Below are 23,483 nucleotides of genomic sequence, written 5' to 3' on the forward strand. Positions count from 1 at the left end.
AATAACAAAATTACTCTGTTATTGGGTAAATATGGTTAACACCTATTAAGGTGTCAACATCGAATAAAAGAATAACTTTTCCACATTTTTTACTTTTACATTTATTATGTCAAATGTCAAGTCAGAGTACCTATATTAATATACATAATTCATATATTTAATATGATGGAATATCATAAGTTACTGATAAAAATAAATACAATAATTGGAATGACTTATGAGTATTAATAGTAATAACAGTATGTTATGTTAACATTTATTTTAATTTGGTATTAAGGTTATAGTTACTAAAAATATTCATATTTATTCTTCAACTTTCATCATCAGACTTAAGCACAGGTAACTTAATTTTTATCAAGGGCTAAAAATTGTACATGATTTTTATCAAAGGCCACAAAAAAGTATAACATTTATTTTTTAGGATAACCTGTATGTAGGTATAGGTTGTTAATAATATTTTATTTTGGTACACGGACGAATATATTCAACAAACCTAATAATAACAACTAACAACGTTGTCTGTGGTCTGTTGACTATTGTAAGAGTTTTCTTAATTTTTTTCTAAAAATAATGTATTTCTCGCTTAAAAATTAAAATATCTAAAAATCATATTCAGTAAACCACAAACAATTTGTCATAACACTCATAGCATTCAAAATCAAAACCTCAAAGGTACTTACATATAGTATATTAGTCTTGATAATAGAGTAATAGGTCGATTCACAGTAATAATTGCATGACGTATAGCATGTTAAATACAATTTGTATTTTTGCACCATTTCACTAGTATCTATAACTATTGTTTTTTTGTTTTGGTATGTGTACAGTTTGTTGCAGCTTCATCACAATATATAGGTAGGTACATGGTTTATTTGCCCAATCCACCAAATATAAAAACATTTAAGTTTTGCAAAAGCAATCAAAGATTAGAGGGCCAATAAAAACTATAATATCCGCAAAATAATAACCAAAAAAAAAAAAAATTGACAAATATTTAACTATAATTCTTATGACGAATTATGAAAATGGGGTTGGTGAGAAAAAAGATGAATCGCAATTCTGAAAGCTTCAACCTATTATATTAATATTTTACAGATAATATATAATAATAAATAAATCGTCTAATATAACATTAAAAATAAAAATATGCGATAAACATTTGATCAAGTACAGCTGAACAAATAGACAATATTATCTACATATAATATGGATTTTTTTTTAATTTATTGAACTTTTCGGAATAAAGCTTTTGTTAATAATTGTTTGTATAAGACAGCAGACAGAGAGAAATAAATAATTATGCAATACCATTACGTAATTATTAACCATATTATATTGTTTTATATTATACTGATTCGGGATGTTATACAGTATTTGGTACTTTGATTAAGTATATCTAAAATAACTAATAGTTATAATACAGATTTCGATAATAAAAAAAAAAAAACAAATGAAACTGTGTTATTTTTCCATGGAATTGTTATCATGTGTATTTTTAAGTAGCAATTTGGACATCACAGTAAAACATCATCTCGTGCGACCGATGTATAATTCAATTGTCATTTAAATCAAATTTAAATTTATAGTAGGTATCTTAATAATTATCTATCTTGCAAGTCAGTTGTAAACTTTGGTTTTTCTTTTCAGAGAATTCAAGACATATGGTTTTTTTCACCCAAACCAATGATTATATTTAAAACCGTTTAAGATTACTGAAACTAAATTCCTAATATCCATAAATTATTTTGAAAATTACAGTTTTACGATACATCATCCGATTTTATCGTCAGTTAATAGGCCAATTAACGAACCCTCACTTTTTCGAATTCTAGGTTATTAATTATTATTGAAATGGATAATATAAAGGTAAATACATATTGTAGCCAAATATTAAAGTTATAACCCTCGATGATTAATTTCTGTCTAAATTAAAATTGAATCTTTTTTTTTATTACTTTAACCCACGCTGATAAAATAGTGTCAATTTCTGTACAATTCCACGACGTAAATATCAATATTTTCAAACAATTTATTATTTAACAGGTTAATTAGTGTAACCCACTATAAAACTATACTTAAGTATTATTTATAATTCTGATTTATTTAATTAAATATACGCTAATTTATAATTGTATTATATTATTATTATTATTATTATTTCTTAATAATACTTAGTTTTTATTTGAATAATTATTTATTGAAAATACTGATATAGATAACAATAATTGTGTTTAGGTTTAGGATAATGTTTATAACAAATCGAGTTACAAATGTTTAACTATTTTACTATAAGTCATAAATACCTATTAACAGTGTGTATATCAGTTTATAAGCTTATGCAAACATAAAATTTAACTTTTCTAGTTGATAGGAAAATGCTTTACTTTAGTGACTTCTGAAAAATATCATCATTGAGTGAATCAACACGAATCGCCTTATTAACCATTGAATTATATGATATAATTAATATTAATGAATTATCTACAAATTATAAATATAAGGTAACTGTATAAACATAATAAAAATGTATTATGTAGGTATAATCACGATATTATATATTATGTATATATTATAAATATACATCATTGATAATAAATAGGTATACTATATTAATATAAGTATAGTTAATGATATATTAAGAACGCATCTATACTCACAAATCACAACTTAAAATTACTTATTATAATGTTATTATATAAATATTCTTATTTTAAATGTTCAAATAATAAATATATACTTATTAGGTACTTATGTCGTATTACATTTTATACAAACATAACATTTTTATCTAATTATTAAATGTTTTAATCTGTCTGCAAGATACTTCACATGGCCAAATGCGGACACTTTTTTAGTAGATTAACTTCACAGTATTTTTGCTATATTAAGTTAGGTTAGTGTTATAATACATAATAATATTATATAGTAATAATATATAGTAATACATAATATTTATCATTTATAGCTATGTATGTCAATTTTATAGATGTTATTAGAAAAATACTATAACATAAGCATTGATAGTATTTATACAATTAAACTGGTAATAATAATTATAACAACTATTTTAATCTATAATAATTAATTTAATTCGATATTAAAATTTAATATTTCTATTTCTAATAATTTGTATATTAGGTTATGTATTATATTCGACATAGGTAAATATATTTGAAATTGTAATTTAAAGTTTTCATCCCATTCCAATACTTATATGTATTAAATTATATAATAATTTATACATATTATTAATTAAATTTATATAAAAATAAATATAATTAAAGTTAATTAAGTATATATTTAATTATAATTATTGTACAATACTGGTTACAGCTAGGGTATTGTATTATTACATTAGTATAATTCATATGGTGTACAATATACATATAAATAAAAAAGCTTTTTGACTCGTTATTTTTACATACATTTTAAATACAGTGATATATAATAAAAATTAATTCGTTTTTTCCAAAAATAAATTTGTCTTAAATAAATCAATGATTGTCTTAAGATAATAAAACAAGTACTTGTACTTCTCATATTTTACTATAGTAACATAACGTAAGTATGCAGTTGAATTTGAAATTGAATAATTTAAATAATTTAATACATTTGTAGATTCAAGATTTGGTGGTTGTTGGGTACTCCAGCTAGTACATATCATTAGAAGGCACGTCCATTTACTTTGTACGGAGGAATGTTTTTATTTCTAAAATTTGGTAATGTAGTAAAGCCATGTAGTAACTTATTATAAATGGACCATTGTGATAAATGTTTATTTCTTGCACACTTGTGTAAAATAAATAATGCGGAATTGAAAGAACTTTTTTCTTCCTGTTATGTTGAATCGGTTTTAGAAGTTGAAAACGGTTCTGGAATGCTTGTACCGGTTCTGGAAAGAATAACGAAGCTACTGCAGAACTGGCTTTCTAGAACTAGTCCCAGCTTTTTGGGAAATGGCATTTTAGAATAATCTATAAAAATGAATGTATGTAAAGCTTAAAATTTAATAACTTTATAATAATGTGATAACAAAAACAATGAAACAAATCTGTAAATACTGGTAATAGAAAAATCGGATCGGTTCTTAAATGTTGGGAGCAGTTATTAATTGAATTCAATTTAAACTTTACAAAATATTTGTGGAATTACGCTAACTTTTTTTAATTACAGTAATAACAATTTATTAGAAATCGTAAATTTAATTTTCAATTCTTAGGAATGAATGTTAAAAATGTTATGCATTTTTAACTACAAAATAATTTGCAAATGGTCAAGTTTTAATCAACATTTCTGTTGGAAGTTTTACTATTAGTCATAGTGTATCTTAATTTATTTGTCCATAAATTCAGATTTTGCCAGATAGATATGGCTAAGAGTTATGAGATTATCATTGTTTTAGTATAAATATTGCGTTGATATTTGAAAATCTTTTTTACTATTATTGTTGTAACTTATTATAATACTTAATATATTTTGTGATGGATTATAAAATTTAATTTTAAGTAAATAAAAATAAAATCTTACTTTAAAAACCCAATTATTTTTCATTCGTTTAACATATAATTGAAATTTAAAAAATATAAAACTACAGTAGGACATGCAGTCTGCCTCCATTCTAGATTCTGACTTTGCAAAGATGTTTTATAGATGTTTTTTACCTTTAATGACACATTTTTGAATAAGAGAAGCATAATAATGCATTTCAATAATAATATATCTATCATCTATAATGGAAATTGTCAAATTAAGTATAAATATTGTATTATACATCGAGAAATTCCTTATTGATTATTTACTTGTTTATTTTTCTATATATCTTACTTAACAAAAAATAATAATAAATAATTTTTCCTGAGTAAACGATCAAATTAGTTATTTAAAATAAAAAAACTCAATATTCTAAAGATGTAGTTTTTTTTAGCCATTACTTGCGCTTAAGACATGCCTTTCGGGTTGAATATCAGCGACAAACCTAATTTGAAAATAATAATAATAATCCACCGGAAAATCGGTTTGTCGTGTGTACTTATTGTCGTCGCATAGCGTTCGAGGTAGGAGAGAGGTCGACAACCGGCGGTCGCGGCCCGTTTTTTGTTTGTCCCGGCGCGAAAATAATATTATTATTTTTAGATACAACCCAGTGGCGTTAATATGTATATGTATATATGTGCCGTGATCATATATAAAAGACACACATGAACACCGTTGCTACTAATGCGTTAACCAAAATGGTCACATCGTTGTCATTTTTTTCTTTTGTCCCTGCAGTGTCCCACACACGAACGATATGCATCACGATTCACGAACATCCTTTTTTGTATTTAACATCGGATTCAGTAATAATAGTTGATCTAAAACAGTGTATAATGTATACTGTATAGTGTTTACCTAAATGTACATGATAGACTTGATAGACGATAGAGTATTTACTGTACATCAAGTCTTAGATCAACGTTGATGTGATTTAAACGTGGTGTAGCTGTGTAGACATTTTAGAATTATTTGCAGTAAACCTTTATTACGGCGATGGGATTTTTGACGGAGATTCGTCTGTCTAACATCCCAAAAAACGAAATTTTTAACTCAACTTAATTGAAAATTAGTTTATAATTACTAATAATTTGTAACCAAATATTCGAAACTTATCTAACCATCGAAATTATAGTTATCATTTGTGGAGACTTTTAAAAGTTGTAAAAGTTTTTACGTTTATCATGAATTTTTCTATATACAATGATATTTCCAAAATATGTAGATTATTTTTTTAGATATTACGTATTTATAGTTTTATACTACCTATGCATAGTTTATGAAATTATTCACGTTGTTTTTATGGTTACGGTAAGGTAATATATTGACTCAAAATAGTCAAAATGTTTTACAAGAATTTTTTTTATATATATATATTCTTTAAAATAAAACATTTCTAGCCTATGTAAGCTATCTACATCTTCAGTTATTTACAGAATCGGTAATTTTTTGGCAATTTTAATATGAATACATGAAAATAATTAATTACAATATAATATAATAACAATAGTAATAAGTAGGTTGGTTATACATTATAAATGTATAGTAAATAATAGTGTAAAGATGAAGAATACAATTAGACAGGATGACTTATATAAATAATAATATACTGTATAAATGATATTAACTGATAAGATTGTGTGGACGGCCGCGTTTTCGACGTCTTTGAGGAGGTGGACGTATGTGTAATTGAATTGTAGTGAGCCTGATGATTTATGGAGTGAACTTATGATAGTTTGTAGGATTATATAATATGGAATAAATATACCTATATTATTATAATAATTAAACACTAATAAATAAAATACAATAACAGTAAAATAAATTAATTTAATAAAAATATAAAAACACATATCAATATATCATGAAATTTACTTAGTAAGTAGGTACTATAGGTTAGGTACTATACTTACAAAAATGTTGGTAAATTAATAGATTTTAAAGATTTTTTTCCATCATAGTTGTATAATAATTATTATATATATATATTTATCACCACGATTCAAACTTTTAATAAAAAAAGCCCACTATATTCCGAATATTCGTACATTATAGGATTATGATTTATAATAAATAATAATATAAGATATAATACTGATAAAGTGATAAATCTTTTTTATACTACCGATAAAATATACATCTTCATCTTCATGATTGCATAATTATTATAAATTAAGTCATGTAAGTATTCGTTTATATATTATAATATAAACTCTTAGATCGAATTTCCTGAATCTTGATAAGGCATAATACGTTTACGACTTACGAGTAGTATGCAAACAACGAATTTATATATACGTGGAATATCCTATTCTTATTCTGGATTCCGAACAAAATTACTCGTCGACGATAGCGGGCAGTAATCACGATGAGACGGACGCCCGATGGACTTGTTACGGAAAAACGTGCGCAAACATTCATACCGTGCATAACTCTCTGTAATGTTACATACTTACATCCCTGTCTTCTTAGTCCTTGAGAAGACACCACACCCGCATGTATTACTTTCGTCTTACAAACGTACAACATACAACAAATTTATGTTACAATAATTTATTTACTCTATTATTTTTAAAATTAGAATGAATGGATGGCCTAGGCTACCTAGCAGTTATAGAATTTAAAAGCAAGATTATTATCTTTGGTATCTGAGAGATTTTTATAAATATTTTGATTTTATGGCAAGTTATGATAATTTTAAAATTTAAAACAAATTACAGTCTTAAAATGATTATAACAAAATATCAATAATAGCCTCTGACATGTCTTAGATAATAATCTAATACCTTAAAATCTTATACGTAATATAAGAAAATTCACTCAAATTTTAAAAATAACAGAGTAAAATGGATTATTGTGAACGTAAAAAATATTTGTTATGTTAATATAACACAATTACATAAGTGATGAGCGACATTTACTATAGCTTGATATACGCTAGTGGCATTAAGTATCGATGAATAATGGCATAATTTAAATAATTAATATACTATATATTATATATATATTAATTACATTAATAATTAATTTTCATGGGGAGGAGAAGAGTTAAAATTGTATTAGTAGAAAACTATTAACTTAATATTAATTGCAAAACAAAAAACCTTAAACTCTATTAAAAACATAATAATTATTTATTTATAATATTATAGTTGGATTACTATTAAATTAGAAATATTGTAAAATATTAGTAAAATAAGACAAGGGAGATCTATTCCACTCGTCCACTCTTAATTACGTCCCTGTCCATAAATTTTAGATGCTTCATGAGAAATAGTCTATATAATATTGTATACCTAATAATATGATGTAGGTATATCGGAATCGGGACTATAGTTGCAATCTATAGTATATTAGATGATTTTTTGACATGAGACGCTAAAGTTATTTTCGTAATTGAATCTTTTTTTGGAATACAATTTTTTTACGAAAACATCCCTTTTGCAAGTATAAATAATAACTAAACAAAAATCAACTATTGGCTCAGAAGTTAATATTTATTGTATATGCAAGGCGGCAGCCAGTATATGCAACTTACAGTCTTTATTAGAGATCTAATACTTAAAAATGAATTGAAACCGTTTGATTTTCATCACAAAAATCTACACAACTGCGTGATTTACGTGTTAGTGAGATTTTTTTTTCTGGTGTGCGTTTAAAAAAATGTGATTCGTATAAATTCTCGCGCAACTTATTATTATATAGTATTGTTCTCATCATCGCAATATAATATTACTTGTATGATATTATATTAAATATATGCACAAGTGTAATAATAACGCTGGCGCCCGTGTGTGTGCGTACCGCGTAAGCGACGCGCACACTGACTATCGGCGGCTTCCGCAATCGTTTCATTGTTGTTCGCTTTCTTTTCGTACGTCGACCACACCACCGCGACCGCCGCGCCCGTCGTCACGTCCGTCCCGCAACCGCCGCGCCCGACGGGCCCCTTCTCACACCGCTACCACCGACGATCCGGTGCGCCCGATCAGTCGCCACCGTCAGTCGAGTGGAGTGAATCGCATAGTGCGGACCGACGTCGTCGTTCGCGTGCCACGTACACACACACACACACACATACACACACACACACACATGCGTGCGCGCGCACCACACACTGTCGTCCGCGAAAATCCAACGCCCGCCGCCGCGATAGTGAATCAGTGAAACGCTTCACGGGTCAGTGTTTTAAGTTTTTTTCGTCGCATTTGTTTCGTTAAAAAGTTTTTCGCGCGCGATCGTGTCGTGCTAGTAGCCGTCGGAAAAAATTTTCAATTTTAAAATAGTAATTGCCGCGCTCGCTAATTCGCCCGCCGCCGTTATCTTGTCCGCGCGCACCCCGTGTGTTTGTGCGTGAAATAATCTCGGTTGCGCTCGTGGTTTCTCCTTTCGACCGCGACCCAGGTATAAAATATTAATCACGTTCTCCTTAGCTCTTTTCAAAAGTGTCCGGTACCGGGTAAAATCCGGTGTGTTCCATCGTCAACGTTTTCGTAAGTTTTCGTATGTAATTCGTCTTCGTCCCGGCTGATGTCCCGGCGACTCGACTTCAATTCTGCCGGTAAGTCTCAAATGTTTCAACGACCCTATTATCTTTTACCTATCCACTTCGTTATTATCATTTTTTTTTTAATTTTATAATAATTCCGTTATTGTTAATGTGTGTAGGCAAGAGTTATACTCGAGGTTATGCTTGATACAGTACAATACTGTTATCGCGCGGGAGTTTTATACTTGTATTTATTGAGTTTTTACGTGACAACGTTTTTTTTTTGTCGTTTTTGTTTTCGCGCCGCCTTCCAAACAAGTAAACCGTACCCGTCAAAAAAATGAATACACCTTGTCTGCTGTTGTCGTGTAGGCGCTCATATTATAAATTCGTCACCGTTTTCGTCCGGAGAGAACTAATGTTACATTTACCGTTTTCTGCGGTGGTTACGAAGCGTCTAGTTCGAGATTCATTTCTGAATTTTTCGTTGTCAGATCATTTATTTCAAAACCTGTGATTATTCGATCATTGATCAACCCCGAGAAAATACTAGATCCTATTAAAATAATTCGAAAATAGGTTTTTCATTTGAATCACTTGTTTTAGTAGAATAAAGGAAACGTATTGCAGTCATAAATATTATACATTCGGTCAGAAACAGAAAACACATTTTCTCGTCTTAGTGAAAATACTATCAGCTTTTGATAGATTTTTATTATATTGTGTATTATTGATAGTTTTGTGAATGGTTATATGACTGGGTAGTGTATACAGTTTGATCCTGTACAGTTTTACTTGGCCTGTTCGATCTTTGTCCATCCAATCTTAATCAATTGGATAATAGTCAATAGCTAATTATAAATCCTTTCGTTACTTCCGAGCGCTGTTAATACAAATGATAAAAATATTGTAGGTGGTAGGAGCTGTGGTATTATAAATTTACAAACTATAATAAAAGCTTATTATGTTAACATTATTTCTATTCAACACTATTTTACGATATTGCTTATTTTCAATACATATTCTGATATTCGTCGTAATATGATGTGTAAATATTATGTTGTAAGTAAAATCAAATAAGCAAAACATCTGTAGTGTATAGTACTTACCAAATAAATGTTTTAACGTTTTAAGTTCCTAATATGTTTGTTTTTATTTTTTAATGTGATACGACCTAAAATTTTGAATTGTAATTAAAGGTTATGTATACTTTGTATCGAAATAAAATAATCAATATATTATGATTTAAAGCAGTTTAGGTAGATTATAAATATTAGATTCAACACATTACTCCTGTATAACTATTATAAGTATTATTACTGATCAGTAAATGTTGTGTATTTGACATTTTTCTACATTGTCTATAATTGTTAGTATACTTACTAACCATAAATAGCATTTATGTAATAATTTGTATATTTTTCTGCGTTGATGAATGATTGTGATCTGTGGATACTAGATTAAGATTTAAGTTCGAATATTTGTAAATATAATGTTGTGTCATCAGGAATTCTACTTGAATTAAAAAAATTATAAAACAATAACCTTGTTTTTAACAAACTAAGAAAAATTATAGAAAACTTCTACCATACTCATATGCATTTACATTATTTGAACTCAAATTTTGTGTAATAAACCTTATTTGGTTAAGGTAATGATATAATAACATCACTGTTTTTTTTAATATAAAAATATGTATGTTAGTGAGTGTAAATTCTGTCGTACCCATCTAACTCTTAAGATAATAAAGAGTTAATGTTTTTCCCCTAAAATTATGAATTTGATTTGTAACTGATTAATAGTTTAATCATAATACTACATTTATCTTTTAATTTGACCTAGGTACGTAATAAATTATAATACTAGAAAATATATTTTTAAATTTGAATTAGACATGATTAGTAAATATCTAAATAATTTGTAACTCGATAATAATATAAATGTTAAATCATAAAGATGAGTTATATACTATGATATCAACTATAATCTACTAGAACATTTAGAAAATACTTGATTATTCATAAAAAAAAAAAAAAAATAAGAACCGTATTTTAAATCACGAAATAAAAATATTTAAAATATTTATTCTTCTAATTGTATTTACCTAATGTTATTTTATTATAAATTGTTATTACTCAGATTCTCATTAAAATTTGAATTTCTAGTATTATTTATTTTAAATTAGTTCTAAGATGGAGAAAAAGCTAAATAAATATAATTTCATGTACCGTAAAAAAGTGAATTCAATACACACCTGTTGCCCAGCTTTTTTTCTTGGACTCATACCCCGGCGTCATAAATTATAACTCGTTAATTTTTACGTATATAAATTGCAATAATTATTCGCTAACAAATAAATAAATTTTACTTCGATTAGATATTGTATTGAGAATTCGTTGTTCACTTATATAAAACTAATTCTTTATAAAATTGTTCATTCATTAATTCATTAATTCATTTCTAAAGTTTAGATTTGGACCTAAGTATAAAAGGTAAACTTCTAAGATTATAAATTTAACTATAAATCAATAATTTTATCCTTATAGACACCTAATAGAAAATAAATATTATAGATGTTGATAAATATATTATTCTATCAAACATTTTATTTGTTTCGTAAACTGAATTATTATTTATGATTATGACATCTGCAATGATTATATGTTTATGCTAACTTAAATATTAAATTATTTAAATAATTAAATGGCACAATTATTTTCATAATTATTACCTATAAAAAACGTTTCCTCACTTGAACCCATCAAACTATAAACACAAGAGTTGCTGTCGTTGAACAGTTTCCACACTCACGCCCATCAAGTCATTTGTACTTACCTATCACGATTTAAATTGTTAAAATATTTACCTAGGTAATATGTGTTGTATAGATTGAAAATAAAGCATTATTATTTAATATATAAATAACAACATAATAATTTAGAAATATGTTCAAAATACATGCCTATTATTTTTAACCAATTATATTATTTTGTTGATATTCGTAGTTATTTCAATTTAGATTATAATTAATATTTGTTTCATGTTAAATGTGTGATCATTATGATATTATTGTCTTATTTTCAGCTTATTTATAAAATAGGCTTACAATATATTATACTCCCCAATGGTTTAATATGGTTTATCTATACATTTCTTTCCCTACGGGGGTTGTGTTGTAACGTTGGGATTTCTTGGGAGGAGCGTGGCTGTCGATGTTGATGGATAATACGACAGTCTTTGTAAAAATGCAGCAATTTCGTAGCTTTATTTAATAGAGCATCATTGATAAATGATTCACTGTTAAAAACATAATATTATTAGATATTATTATAAGGGTGCGGTATAGTCTCGTATAATAATGTGTTTGAGTTTTTTTTTTGATATAGTTTATCTATTACAATAATTTCTGTTTAAGTACATATGTGCGATTTGTATTGTGTAAATAACATACAGGTGTAAACGAATCTCCGTCTTCTCTGGTGTAGGGTGTGTCAAATTTATAAAAAAAAGAGTAAATAGAGTGTAAAAATTTTTTTTTGATTTTGGAAAATATATGTATCTATGCGTGTCTAATTTAGTAAAAGAAAACCCAACGCGAGAATGGAGAATCGTTAAAAAAACTATTTTCTCTCATTCGTATAATACGGGTCAATGGCCGCCACCCTCTTTGTGCGCACCGTTCTCGTCATCACATAATATACAATTACATTATCCTTCACATATTTCATGTATAAAATATTAATATAAACGGGGTTATAAAGCATAAACACTAATAATGCAATACAAGTAATTTCGTTTTTTCTTTAGTTTTTGATCATTATCTTTATTTTAAATCAGTTTAAATAATATTTCATATAATCTAAATAAAATAGGTTATCGTTTTTATTTATATAAATATTGTAAAAAGACGGATAGTCGAAGGTTTAAAGTATAAAAAGTTATATTATATAGATTATACATAAGTACATAACTTAGCAGTTCAAAGGGACAGGCAGGCAACTATTGTAATTTGTAGGCAACAGCTGCTAAAATCTCAAATGTCGGTAGTTGAGGTAAAGTCTAAAGTGTAAGTGTAGATTTTATACAAACTTTATTACTACCATAAGTTTCCAATTCGTATACACATATTATATTATTATATGATTATGATATTTTATTATAATGTTATAAATGTGGAATATAAAGTAGTATAGAATGAAAATACAGTATATATATAGTAATAGAATAAATAATTGCTTACTTATAAATACAAATAACTTTCTAGGCATCACTAATAAAAATAACTTATTTTATCACATATATTGTATATATTAAAGTAAATATCATAATTCATAATAAAACCATACAAACCGAGATACATAGAATCTATATTATTGTTGATTAATCATTAATAATATTATCGTATGCCTTTTTTATCCTTAAGATCCCAGTTTCCAATCATAAATATTCTCTCATCTGTGACATCCTTCAGATCCAAACTCTCTCCTTTCGGCGTATTGCAGTTGACCAGTAATTCATTGTTTTTCTCTTGCATGGGTCTCTGGATGCTCCTGATATTCTTAAAAGAATACATTTTAGAGTTTCCTTCCTACTCTATTCGCAACCAGTCTTTTCTATCCCAAGCCATTCCACATCATATGATCATAATCTCATTACATCGCATGCTCAGAACCTACAACTTCTAAATAATTTTATTTGTCTATTTGTTATAATTGTATTTAGTTATATCTTATAGACTAGTAATATACTTTGTACTCTACTATGTTTACTTTATTACTTTTCTCTTTTTACTGTTGTTTTATGCGTTATTACGCTACACTATTATGTTTATAATCTATTTTTCTTGTTTCTACTATTGTTATAATTTCTAATATGTCATTATCATTATAAAAGCCGATTAACGTTTATATTATAAATAAATATAAATACTGTCAATACTGATGTACTAAACACAACTCTTAACTGTGTATAATCGATGATATTGTGAGTACAATTTTTCTGGCAGATATCGCACGGCACAGCTAGCTATCGAATACCAACATTTTTTTACTCAAATCTTGTATTAAAATTTCAAAAAAACTCTCGTTCTCGAGAGTTAAACGAGCAAAGAGTTTTATTGAAATCGCGATTTCCTTGTATTTTTCCTTCTTGTAGGAAATCGTTATTTGTCCGTAAACTGTTTATCGTGTTTACAAATCCGACTGTACCCCATTAAACTTCGTGTAAACTTTGCTATTGTGTACAAGTTCATTCGTGAATATTTTAATTGTTAATGTAAAATTCACTTCTTTCGATTTTCAATACTTAAAAAATAATAGTAATAATGATAATAAAAAAATTCTTCGGTCTCGCATAACGATATAGAGGAGCGTATATAATAATATTATATTATTATAGTTTTCCCGTTCGTTAAATTCAGTGATGTTACGGAAAAGAGGGAATGCCGCGTGGAAACTTGATCGTCCACCATAGTCGGGTCGTATTTTTTCGTTCCGTTTTCCGCCAGTACACCGCCCAAACACGTGACAGCTAGCTACGTCACATCGACTGGGGCTGTGGTGTTGGTTCGGTGCCGGTAGAGTATTATATTATTATATTCCTCTCCGACCGTGTCGTCCTTTGGTGCGACACGTCCATTGTCTTCCTCTCACGCTGCGAAATACGGATGGTGCATGCGTATAAGCGGGTGTACCCTAGATATATTTTGCTTTGACAAAAGAATATATATACATTAATTTATAATATATAAATTTATAAAAATGTTACTATGTGTCAATGTCCGAACTTTTTTCTGACGGTTCGAAATTGCATTTTAGTTGTTATTGTTATGGCCCATAATATTATGCTGCAATATTGAAATCAGCGATGTGAATGCTTTCGAATAATCACGGATAACATGGTGAGTGCATTTATAAATAAATGGGTCAATAGATATTCGAATTTAATTTGAATCCTGTGGAGTTAACCTTTCGATTAAACACACACGATACACCAATCGAGTGTCAGAAATAATAAACCTAAACATATGACCCAAAAACCACGACATCATTCTTGGACTAAATTCCGCTGTTTATTTCGTGATCAATATTAAAAAAAAAATTAAATGGTGATTGAAACGTAATAATTCAAATAAAATCATTATGCTATAAATTATGTACAATATTATGTTTCAACTGAGTTAGGTCAGCACTGAGGATAGGGAATTATGACTGTGGACATAATAATACGACGAAGAATGCATTTTATCATTGCTCTTCGTTTAACAAATTTCTAACTTATTTTTGATATAAGTCCTCAACATTTTAAACCTTATTAATGACATGATGCACATGAATGAGAAAAAACCATATTAATATATTATAAATAAAATGCATTAAGCCATTAAGGCAATAAGCCCCGTTTCACGTGGACGCGAATCTTACGCCCGCTGTTCGTGTTTCAGTTTATATCGGCTCGTAACATATATACCACACCGGAAAGAAAAACACATGCCGTACGATACTCGTCCATAAGAAATGATATAGGTCTTAGCGTTGTATGTTTTATAACTATATATGTTCAATAGGTATCAATCTTCCAATTAGCAATTATTATGTGAGATATATGAAAAGATTTAACATTATAAAACGTTATTTAAACATTATTCTTTAAATAGATACAATATATGAGCATTATATTATATTTTATTACCTAATTATATTTTATATAATAAGATGTATGATCGTTCCATTATTATTATAATATAATATTTTATAAATGTCTGTTTAAATTATTCGGTTTTAAGTCGCTGTAAATTAGAAACATAAATTTTTTGTCGACACCGTATATTTGTATTATTACGCTCGTAAAAATAATATGTATATTATTATGATTGTAGGTATACCATATTTAATATTATTACCTACCATGTTTAATTTTAAACGTGATAAAATCTACTATCGGTCACTGGCCACGATATTTTGGCGGTGATGTCGGTACCCCAATATAGATGTTCAACAATAATACATTTCTATGTGTTGTAAAATACAAACGAGTGGATGAATTATTGGTAAATGGTAACGTATGTACTATATGTATACAGAGTGATTTTTAAAACATGTTCATCACCAATTGTCCTTTTAATAATGAATTGATTCAAATACTGATTTTTAAAATTTTGAAATTTAACTTAGTACCATATTTTAATTGTTTGGTACCCATATACTACATAAGAAGAGTTGTGTGGCGATAAAGTCGATACAGACTTCTATTTTTCGAATAAGGATGACCTTCTTTTTCTACTGTAAATTATTAAGTGAAACATTTTTTTAAAAATATTGATATACCTAATTCAAAATTTGAACAAGTAGTTGCTTACACGTATATACACGTGTATAATAATAATAATAGTTCTTAAAAATGGTTTTACAAAAATATTAATTAGATGTAATATTGAATCTAGTATTTGTTATTATGGATACTAGATCCAATGATATGATAATACATTTATATTAATTTCTAAAACTTTCAATTCACTATATCTCATCATCATGAATCTTTAATCCTTAGTATACAAAGTTAAATAATTCGAAAACTACTCGTTCGAATTTTGATTTTGATAAGTACAATACAATTTTCAGAATATTTAGGTATATATATCTGTTAAATAATTTACAATAGTCAATAGAGGGCCTCATTTGAAAAAAAAAACAGATGTTCTCCACAGAACACTCCTTATAAGTAGTTCAAACAATCTCAAGAATTTGAAAATAATGTGGTCTTAAGGTAATAAATAAGGTGTTTAAAAATTTCAACAATTATATTTTATGTAACTACATTATTGAAGAAAAAAAAGGTAAGTGCATGTTTATTGAATCACCCTGTATATAGTATGTTATATACTAATATGTGTGTATAGTCAATATGACGTGTAGACGATGATTATCGTTCACGACTAATGTCCAAGGACGAGCGACGCGGCAGGGCGGTATCATAGTCTGTGGCCTACATGGACTCCGCCGCGACCACATTGTAATAAGACATCCGTTTCGGCGGCGTATGCGCGCGACGCTAACTGCAACGATCGACCATCGTCGACTGCAACATCATATTAGCTATGCAGTGTTAAGTGTTAGGCAAAAATTATAATTAATCGAGAATAAATTAAAGTACATAAATCAATTCGTAAACGAATATCTCGCTCCAACACGCGTATGTTGGAAGAATTTTTATTTCTTATAACAAAATTATATTAATTTCACTCATTTGTCCACGCTGTATACTACGTATTTACATCTAGGTACATAGAATAATTATAAGAATATTTTATATAATATTATTATTATTTAAAATTTTAAACTCATTTTTCGATCAATTTATACGATTGGTTGAACTCGCTAAATATTAATAATATGCTTGTGGTGATTCCATCTCTAATGCCCATGTGGACTATTATTGAGTATAGAACTAATAATATAAACCATAATACGATATAAAATATTTGTATTGAATAAGTTTTGATACCTACTGGTTTGATACCGACCTGTCACAATAATAATAACAAATATGTAGTATATTTTATAGGTGATAAAAATGTATTTTTTTTTTTTATTAAATATCCACAAAAATTAAAAATATATATTAATTATATATTTTAAAAATATAGGAATAATGAAATATGTACTAATAATACAAAATCTTAAAATTAAATGTCGAAATTATTGATGGAAACAAAATTTGTTTTCATGTATGCAATTCGAATACTTTAACCGCAATCAATGTTTCTTTTTCTAACGCTAATTATAAAAAAATGCTACTAAAACCCAAAAGCCCAAACATACACTACGTAAACTTTTAAAGCATATTAAAAATTGATATTGCAGGTACTATTTGATAGTACAATTTCGAGTCAAGAGTGTTAAAATGTATTACCAAATCAACGGGTTTTTTTTAAATACATTTTACAACGATACTATTTCGTAAATATATTTAGCATATAAACACAAGACTGTAGAAAATTCACTAATATAATTTAATTATTATATTTTTAATTGCAGATACAGCTCATGTACAAGTACTTAATTAGGTAGTGTTAAATAGCCAGTTAATAAATGTAGTTTAATTTATTATATTATTATAAAATAAATTACTCAGTTTTTAGGTTTTTAACAACAAACATATTATTTAAAAACATATTATTAAACTAATTAGAGAATACCTAAACCTAAGTAATAAGTTTATTGTTCCTTACACGCTTACACCATGGTTTATAGAATCCATAATTATTTTACTCTCTTCAGATCATCTATATGGACTACAATTTATAAGTACATTCAGGTATTCAGCCATATGTTCACTATTCACATAATCATAATATATTATGTAGGTTTTATGATTAACCATATAACTACAAGGTGTAGACTAAATCACGTTCTATTTTTTATCAAGAATAATTATATTAGCCATGTATTATATTGTTGTCACATTAAGGTCCTGTAATACAATTAGATATGAATAAATATTTAAATTATAATTTAATCAGTAATAACTCAACTTGCAAACCAATTTGATAATACTAATATGTGTGATTTTTGGCAATTATATACTTATCGTGAAACCTAGTATAATTACGTTTTAGCTTTATCATAACTAAAAATTTTTTTTTTTTAAACAGAAGTTTATCTGTTCGAACACGGTACATCTTATTAGTATAATATGCGATATCGTCATATTTTCCTTGTTGATATAATAATGTTTATATTTTGAGTGTTTTAAAATTATTTTACGAACGAAATATTTTCTTGCCTTTTTATAGTGTGTGTTACCGGTAAGGTGTGTAGCAGAATGATATTCTATTTACCAGTTTACCACTAGAAAAACGCCGTTTCATCCATTCTTGATTCTTATTCTATAACTATAAGATGTGTCGATTAAAAATATATTCTGTTGACGCGATGCGCTACAGCAGCTTATGAGAGTATATACGAAATCTAAAAATCCGTTAAATTGTCTATATTTTGATGTGCAATATTTTGTTCTATTTTTAAAAATAGTGTTAAAATAAAAATCATTCCCCAATAAAAGAAAGCCTACAGCCTACAGACTTCGACTAACGTTACGCATCATCGGTAACAGTGAGTGTTGTGAAACATTTTTAATTGCCGATCGACTCGACGTGCCGTATTATTTCGTTACGATTTTCTCCTCGGCTGACAATGGTGGAAAAACTCTTGACGGCCGCTTCGTACTGAAAATTTATTTCGCAACCCAATTTCGAGATGTATTTAATTTCTGCAGAATTAATTTGCACTCATGCATTATGTATACCTTATTGTCGAAAGAAAAGCCTCGAAATAAATAAGTAATTTTTTTTTTTTTGCTGATGCTCCGTGTATATTATCTAGTTTTTACGAAAAAATTTGGTACAGTTATACCACATTAATTGTAATGTAATATGTATAATTTTTAATTTAAACTTAAGACTTTAATTTTAAAAATGTTTTAAACTTAAAAAACTATAATTTATACTAGTGAAGTCCCAAAAAATAATTCTATTATTTTTTTTCTTGATTTTAGTTAATATATTTACGTAATAATATGGTATATTATATATGTAATTATATTAGTTAAAACTGTATTTTAAATAACAATCGAAAAATATTTAAGTTAAATAATATATAAATTAAGAAACCGTTGAAAATTGTATAATTTGATGTGATAATCTCTAAAGAAGTGCGTAAGTTAAATAGGTCCTTTTATAACCAAAAATCCATTTTTACTATTGATTGATTATTTTGATTTTGAAAGAGCTTATGATAAATAAATAATGGTTTTTTTGTGCAGACATCCTGTAGACAGAGGAATCTACAGTAAATAGTATCATTTGAGCGTTTCACATTAATATCGATTTCACATATTATTTATTTGATATACTACTATAATGTCTATAATGAAAAATAAATAATTATAATATTACCTATATTTGATAAAAAAAAAAAAAAATTCTCATTAGAGCATTATTTAAATATAATTAAATGTCTGTATGCGTAATATTACTTATTAAGAATTATAGAATTTAAAAATGTGATTTTAGTACCTATAAGCTTTCTACCTTTGTGTTCCAAATAGTTCCAATACAGTATAGTATTAGTATTATACTTTATTACACATTTATGTACATTAGTATTCCTAATATTTCCTTATAATATTTAATGATCGATATTAAATTTAAATATATTATGTTATATTATTACCTATTTATAATAAACAGATGTTTTAATAATAAAAGTTGTGGAAATTTGATCTCAACACGTGTTACGTGTACCTACTATATATTACCCAAAATAAATAAATTGTATTATTCTGAGCTAAGCAAAAATAATAATGATTAAAAACTTTTTCTAAATAAATTTGAAACGTTATTTTTTTCGAGAAATTAAAATACTTAAAAATTGCCTCGTCATAATCGACAGCTTATCATTACAAATATTTTTCAGTATGATAATACTAATCAAATTAAAAATCGTAACCTTTTTACGAGTATTATTATTTATTAGTGACTTCTAGAAATTCTTAACTAAGTCCGAATGAATATTATAATTTAATGGCTGTTTTGATTAATAAACGAAAGTTCTAGTTTGTTATTCGTTGTCGGAAAATAAATATATTATGTATATATAATAAATAATATATACATGTATAATTTCACTGTATTACACATTGTACACTTTACGTCTTTACACTATACAATACAACGTTGTATATTATTTCGAATAAAACTAAACAAGATATTATAGAGAAAACAACAGTTTTTCTCTCCTTTTTTTCATTAACTTTGAGATTGGTATACGTTTAACTATGATGGTGCCATAAAGTTTTTATTATAATTACCAAAGTTTTTATTATGAGCGTATATTAAATTTAATTAAAACGACCGTACGAAAAATAAAAACAAATTCCGTCAATTATAAATATTTCTATATAAAAGACGTATTACCTATATTATATGTAAACAAAAATTAAGCTGCGTGTTTCAAACGTATTTACAATAAGGTAATTGTGTAGAATATCTGAATATATATACATACTTAGCCGTTTACTTGTACACAAGGGTGGAAGGGGGTTTGCTAGGATGCTATAGTATCCCCCCTCCTTGGAATGTTGCTTCTTGGAAAATAAATACTCTACACAACATGTATTTTTCAGTAGGCACTAGGCTGGAAAAGTTTTTAAATAAAATTGGTGTCTACCATAAAAAAAAAATTGATAATTAATTTTTCTCTAAATAATACTGATAATTAACCAGATGAAACTGTAAAGAAAATTGATTCCTAAATTAATGGTTACGCTGTTTACAGGTATATATTAAAAAATGTTATCGCAGATTATATTATCTTAAATTTAAGTTAAATTCACGGTTTTATTTATTAATTATTTATATTACTATAAATCTGAAAATAATTATTTGTTCGCCTCCAAAAAAGAGGTGAAATGAGTTATAAGATTGACTACAATGACAAAAAAAAAATGATATTAATTTGTTGTTTACTATAATTATAATGAATATTTGTCATAGAATTTAATTTTTTTTGCTGAAACATTAATATTTTTTTATTACAGAACAGAAATTTTTTAAATAAAGGAATTTGTTTTAGATTTGTTTTTAAAGTTGCCACCTTTTGAATATTAAGCACATTCATTTTAAGGACTAAAAAAAGGTCTTGCTATCAGGACCGTGGAGTATACAGGATACGAGACCTTAGAACTCCCCTCCCCTTAAAAAATCCTAGATTCACTACTGCTTGTATACATTTTTAATAATAATATGTATTATAATAATATACGATTTTTCATAGTATTGGTTGTATCACTTTTCTCCAGCGTATACCATACCTATTTTGTTTCATTTTCTGGAACATAGGTTTGCGAAATATTATGACTAACGTTTTCCGTGTTTTGATCACACTTACAGCCTTAGCGGCATTGCCGTTTCTTCTAGCCATGACCTCGTGCAATTTCGCCGGACGTACCCGATTATTGTTATTCGCACTGTTTCAACAACGTGGACTGACAATGCGAACTAAAAGTTAGAATTATAATCATTTTTGTTACGATGTTTGTTTTACGTATTTAAAGTAAAACTATGAGAAAAACAATTATTAATAATGATTCATATTATATAATGTAAAAAAAAAAAACATAAAGCAACGACCAATACTTATGTACAAATTAAAAACGTTCACTTATATAATATTATTATATTGTTATTACTTATTATTATTATAAAATCGCCTTCCAGTGCGCGCACAAATATATACACATACAGAACAGCCATTATTAACGTACCGCAGTCACCGCATCATCACTACCCACCTCTCATTGTACCACTTCCTACACGTCATCGTCGTCGTCTATAACCGCGTGTATGCGTTTCAAACGAATAAATTTATGAATAATTTTACGTATCATATTCTAGCGAAAACCCGTACGTTACGTTTGTTGTTTATTTTTACGACGGTTAAAAGTTTTTTTTACCTCGTTAATTTTTGTTATTTTTTACCTCAATAAAATGTCTGATCCGTCTATATTTTTGTCTCAACTTTGCAGGAATTTTTTTTTTAAATATTTACAATCCATACTAAAAGTAGCATAATAAATAAATTAGATGATATAAACAAATGAATAATTTTTATAAATATACATGCAAATATGAGAGAGAGGAGGCAATCCATTAGTTGCACATTTGAAGGGAATTAAAATAAAAATGTATATAATGTATATGTTTATTGCCATTCTCGAACAGCAACACTCAATTGCGATCTCGTTATCGCACCGTATTCAGTTAAAAATGAACTGTATTTTAACATTTTATTCTCTTAAACTATTAAATTATAAAACTATATAAAATTAAACATTATAATACATATCACCATGGTCGCCCGGAGGGGGGGGGCAAGACGGAGCATTTGCCCCCCCCCCGGAATTCAAATAGAATGTTGAACATTTTAACTTTTATTTTGATTTATAAACATTTCATCGATATTTTTACTTTAGTGTGTGAGGTTGGTATTTGATTTCATATAATTCCAACACATTTTGTAGTTTACCAGGAATAAACATTTTTTAGTGTATTTTTTTGGTGTTTGATTTCATTATGCCCCTCCCTGATAAATTTCCTGCGGGCGCCCATGCATATCACTTAGCACTATAACTGAAAAAAAAAATTATAATTAATAATATTATCATTTGGTACATTTAGATTATATAGGTATACAAAATAAAAAATAATTCCTCATGTAATTCAAACTTTTAAAACATTAAGACTTATGAATTTTATGCATATGATTAGTAAATAATATTATTTAACATATTGAAATGTAATATATTCCACCGAGAATATTATTTCAAGAAGTTTTTGTGCTTAATAACCTAACAAGTTGACCTTATAAAAATAGTACATATAGTTATACATATGTACTATATG

General features: G+C 27.1%; 1 protein-coding gene across 2 annotated transcripts in view; it reads left to right on the plus strand.

Annotated features, from left to right (window-relative positions):
• The first annotated feature begins 8,513 nt into the window (after positions 1-8,513).
• The window catches only part of LOC132930999 (protein piccolo-like), a 133,574-nt gene continuing 118,604 nt past the window's right edge, over positions 8,514-23,483 (plus strand). For both annotated transcript variants that reach the window (XM_060997160.1, XM_060997162.1), the window contains exon 1: positions 8,514-9,094. The gene's annotated coding sequence lies outside the window, so the exon portion shown is untranslated. The remainder of the gene's footprint in view (positions 9,095-23,483) is intronic.

The sequence above is a fragment of the Rhopalosiphum padi genome, chromosome 4 (genome assembly GCF_020882245.1).
Source record: "Rhopalosiphum padi isolate XX-2018 chromosome 4, ASM2088224v1, whole genome shotgun sequence".
Lineage (NCBI taxonomy): Eukaryota > Metazoa > Arthropoda > Insecta > Hemiptera > Aphididae > Rhopalosiphum > Rhopalosiphum padi.